Genomic DNA, 5,595 nt, shown 5'->3' with positions numbered 1-5,595 from the left:
GCTCATGATTCTGAAGGTCCAGCTCAGTTACATGATTTAGTAGTGGAGGTTTCAGACTGAGCTCAGTTTCTCAGCATCTGAGTGCCTTCTGGCACAGTGTTAAGCAACCTAACTAACATCTGTCATTGTTTTTTTCTTTTCATGCTCTCTGTCCTTTTTCTGCTTTCTTCCTTCTGGGACAGATGTGTAAAAAGTGGAGTGTTTCATTCTGGATACTTTTAAAGGATGGTGTTATGTGAGTCTGTACAAGTAAGGAATTAAACTAGAGAACGAATACAGCATTTTTATTTCAGAGAAAGAAAATGCAAAGCTAAACTGTTACATTGACATATTAAATATGTACAAACTATCTTCAAAAAATCCCAAATGTGAAGGGCATCAACTAGAAAATGATAGATTTGGAGGAAAATCGTGATTTCCTCCATAGAGGAAGAATTTGATTAGCACCATTTCTCTGTGTTCTTGGTACACCTGAGAGGATGCAGTATCCTTCCAGAGCACTGTGCATCAATATCACATCTGCTAATGTATCACAGTACCACCATCGTGTTAATACAACCTGCAAATGTCAGAGTGATTCCACAGCTATAATTCTTGCAATAATTCCCTGTGGTTTCAGAACTCCCCACGAAGCCCTTACTCCAGCAGAACTTCTATTAAAGTTAGTAAGAATACAGCAACTTATGGGTGTAAAAAAAAAAGGCTTGAAAACTTCAAAATCTAGGAAGTTAATTTATTTGACACTGACTTCTTTTTATTTTCCTAATATTTGTTTTTTCCATGATCTACAACTGCTTTGTAAAACAGAAGCCTCCCACCCACTTCACAAATCACAAACATCAGAAATAGCTGCCATTATCCACAGGCTATGTTTCTGTGGTGATTTTGCTGTGATCTGCACACACTCCTTAAGAGATTTTCCTCTTCATACTTGATCTGTTGTCTCCCTGTTGAAAATATCACTGACACCGCTGAGGCTAACAAGGTCAAGTGCTTTGAGATGGAAGCCTTTTGTACTGATGAACAGCTGAAGGGTGCGACATATGTTTTAAGGCCCTAGCAGCTGGCTCAGTGAGAGCCTCTTGGGTCTCTTTTAATGATAAATCCAGGCCCTGCTACTTCATCTCAGCATAGAAATAGCAGCATGTTAACATTCATCCAAAGTCTTGTGTCTGTCATTAACTCAGCCCTTCTACTGTAGTTACATGGCAGAGCACAGCTGACATATCACCTGTCCTCCCACTTTGTAGAACAGGAGGGCAGGTTATGCATCAGTGCAGCATTTAAATGCCATTTGACTGAAAACTACTGATTACTCCACATGTTTTATGTCTCTCTTTTTTAATTTTTCTGTATGCCAGCTGATCACAGTTGTTTCTTCCTCTTTTTAATTTCTGTTCTCTGAATATATATAAATATGAATATGTATAAAGCTTGATAACTGAGTCTTAGAAATTTTGTGAGTAACACAATAAAAATAAAACATTTATGCAATTGTCTCCACAGGAACAAAACAGCTCATGGCTGCACAAGGCCTCAAAGGTCCCAACCTCCCATTAAACCATGTGCTGAAGAACAAAAGGGAATAACAAATTCAGCAATAAATGCTTTGTTGAAAAGTTTTGAAGCCACTGGTCAGGAGGGAAGAAATTTTCCCACTTCTACTACTCCTCTAACAGTTTTCAGTCCTCAACTTTAACAAGTACTTTGGGATCCTTGAGAGTGAAAGGTGCTATATAAATGAGAGATGTATTAATAAAAACCCCAACTGCAGTTCAGCTGCAAATGGGAGCTTCTCCAGCTCAAGGCTGGAGTAATTCTGCTAGGCAACCACAGATGGTGTGACAGATGATCTCAGCAGCCCATCCTTCTATTTTTTTTTTTTTTTTTTTTTTTAGTTTAAATTAAAACAAGAAAAAAATTATAAAACTGTCCTGGCATGCTACAGATTTCAAGGGCCTTAAGTTCATCTCTAGAGCTACCTTTAGTCCCTTTACTACTATTCCTTGTCAGAAAGTTTTATACCTGAATCCAGCTGGGGAAAGAATCTGTATGCTAGACATTTGCTTCCACCTTGCCACAAATGGCATGCGAGGGAGAGAGGTGAATACCTGGCATAAACGAATCTCTCTGGCTGGGAACAGGAGCAGAGTTGGAGTCAAAGAGAGAGTTCAAAACTTCAAGGCTTTTGGTTTTGTCCCAGCTAGTTGAATATCCAATCAGCCCATAATAGACTTTCTTCAAGGTGCTGACTATGAGCTCTGTGAGTATGGATGCCTACATTTGAGTTAAGCAGTCAGAAGATGAGGACAATTCTTATTACAAAGTGTGAAAAAACAAAACAAACAAAAAAAAAAAACAGCAGTACAAGAACATAGTGTTGAGGTAATTTTCTAATGAGTACACCAGAAAGTTTTGTTTGTTAGAAACTAGCTTTTGAACCCCATGCTACCACTGTGATCTTAGTGCAGTATAGTCGTATGGAGCAAAAAAATATTAACTGCTGAAACCCCAGCAACTTTTCCTCAACATTATAGCCTAAAGTAAATTTAGAAAATAGCAAGAGTCAGAATTTTTGTGAATAACTACTAATGGAACTGGTTCTGATAACATACTGTTTGTAATAAATTATTGAACACCACTAGATGAAAGTTAACATATTAATTTATCAATACTTAACTATTAACCTCAAACAATATCTCTTCATGTAGTCTCTTGGCTAAGGAAAATTTCCCCTTCCTTAATGCGCATGAAAAAGATTCTATAGTTGAATCATCAAATTAAATGTTATTATATGACCTCTTGTTAGCCACTTTGCATCATCCTTAACACTCTAAAAGCATATATTTTTCCCTCTATAAACATACAGGAGCAGCTTCATGTTCACAAAACATAGTCCTCATGGGCAACTTCAACCGCTCCAATATCTTTTGGAAGATGTCGGGATGGGGAGCCCAGGAAACCTGGTTAGTATTCAAGAACCATCTCTTACAAGCCTAGAAGAAGTGCATCCTGAGAAAGAGGAAGGCAGACAAGAATGCCAGGCAGAGTCTGTGGATGAACAAAGAGCTCTTGCACTTACTTTGGTGCAAACGGGAAGTCTGTGGGGAGTGAAGAACAAGTCATCTGGGTGGACCTCAAAGAAATCATCCAAGTAGTCAGGGATCAGGTTAGGAAAGCCAAAACCCAGACAGAATTAAATCTAGAAAAGGACATAAGGAGAAACAAGAAGAAATTCTACAGGTTTATCAATAATAAAAGGAAGGCTAGGGAAGGTGTGAGTCATCTCTGGAAGGAAATTGGAGTGGTCTCATGAGGGATATGGAGAAAGCTGAGGTGCTCAATTGCTTTATTCATATAATCATAGAATCCTTAGAGTTGGAACAGACTTTTAAAGGTCCGGCTTGAGGGTCCAACACTCCTGCAATGAACAGGGACATCCACAGCTAGATCAAATTGCTCAGAGCCTTGTCCAGCCTAGCTTTGAAAGCCTCCAGGGACAGGACTTCCACTGCATTTCTGATCGATCTATTTAAATGCCTCACCACCCTCACTGTAAAAGACTTTTTCCTTATATCCAACCTAAATCTGTCCTCTTTAATTTTGAAACCATTTCCCTTTGTCCTATCACCACAGACCCCACTGAAGAGTCTGTCCCCTTCTTTTGTGTAACTCCCCTTTAGATACTGAAAGGCCACTATCTGGTCACCTCAGAGCCTTCTCTTCTGGGCTGAACAGCCTCTCATAGGAGAAGTGTTCTATCCCTTGGATAAATTTTTGTGGCCCTCCTTTGGCTGTGCTACAACAGGTCTATGCCTCTCCTGTACTGAGGACTCCATATCTGGACACATTACTCCAGACGAGGCCTCACCAGAACAGAGTAGAGGGGCCGGATCACCTCCCTTTACCTGCTGACCATGCTTCTTTTGATGCAGCCCAGGATGCATTGGGTTTTCTGGTCTGTGGGGGGCACATTGTTGGCTCATGTCCAGCTTGACATCCACAGGTACCCTAAAGTCCTTTTCAGCAGGGCTGTGCTCAATTCTTTAATTCCCTAGCTTCTGTTGTAGTGGGGGTTGCCTCTGCCCATGCTCAAGACTTTGTACGTGGATTTGTTTAACCTCATAAGGTTCTCCTGGGCTCACTGCTCAAGCTTGTCTAGTATCCTCTGGATGGCATCCCACCTCTCAGGCATATAGACCGCATCCCACAGCTTGGTGCCATCCACAAACTTACTGAGGGTGCACTCAACCTCACTGTCAATGCCATTAATAAAGATATTGAAGAATATCTGTTTGCTGGGGGACACCACTCATCACTGATCTCCATGCAGACATTGAGCTATTAACAGAGTCTCTGGTTTCAGTCCTGCTGCAAGTTCTTTTCCTCAGTGTTTACAGTGAAGGGCTCTAGCTGCATTGCTAAAGTTGCAGACAGCAAAAGTGAGAACTAGAAGAAGGAAGATCTGCAAGCGAAGATCAGGTCTGAGACCATCTGAAGAACCTGAATGTGCATGGGACCCCACAAGATCTACCCATGGGTTCTGAGGGAACTGGTGGATGAAGTGGCCAAGCTACTATGCATCATATTTGAAAGTTCAAGACAGTCTAGTGAAGTCCCCACTGACTGGAAAAGGGTAAATATAAACCCAATTTTCAAGAAGGAAAATACAGACGGCCATGCTTAACAGACTTGGTGTCCTTTTATAATGGAGTTACAGCTTTAGTGGATGAAGGAAGGGCAACTGACATCATTACTTGAACTTGTGCAAAGCATTTGACACTGTCCTGCATGACATCTTGATTGTCAAAATGGTAAAAAATTGATTTGATGGATGGACCATTTTCTGGATAAGGAATTGGCTGGATGATCACACACAGAGTTGCAGTCAATGGCTCAATGTCCAAGCAGAGACCGGTATGTGACAAGTAGCAGTCTTCAGGGATCAGCACTGAGACTGGTGCTATTTAATATCCTTTTGGTGACATGAACAGTGAGATTAAGTGCATCCTCAGCAAGTTTACATATGACACCAAGCTAAGTGGTAAAGTTGACACGCTAGAGGGAAGAGATGCTATCCAGAGGGACTTGGACTTGAGAGGTAAGACCATGCCAGCCTCATGAAGTTCAAGGAGAAGTGCAAGGTCTTTCACCTGGGTCAGGGCAAGTCCAAGCACACAATCAGGCTGTGCAGAGAATGGTGTGAGAACAGCCCTGAGGAAAAGGACTTGGCTGATGAATCAGCTGATGAAACATGAGCTGGCAACGTGCACTTGCAGCCCAGAAGGCCAACCACGTCTGTTGATCACTGCCTATGATCAGCAAGTGGAGGGAGGTGTTTCTGCCCCTCTACTCTGCTCTCATGAGATCTCACCTGGAGTACTGCATCCAGATCTGTTGCCACCAACACAAGAAAGGCATCGAGATTTTAAGAAAGGTCCAGAGGAGAGCCATGAAGATGATGAGGCTGGAGCACCTCTGCTACAGAGGTTGGTTGAAATAACTGGTGCTCTTTAGCCTGGAGAAGACTGGGGGGACATTAGAGCAGCCTTCTAGTTCCTAAAGGAGGCCTACAGAAAAGCTGGGGAGGGACTT

This window comes from Cyrtonyx montezumae, unplaced genomic scaffold (genome assembly GCF_038088225.1).
Source record: "Cyrtonyx montezumae isolate F1298 unplaced genomic scaffold, pur_monq_1.0 scaffold_8, whole genome shotgun sequence".
NCBI lineage: Eukaryota > Metazoa > Chordata > Aves > Galliformes > Odontophoridae > Cyrtonyx > Cyrtonyx montezumae.
This window is presented reverse-complemented; position numbering follows the sequence as displayed.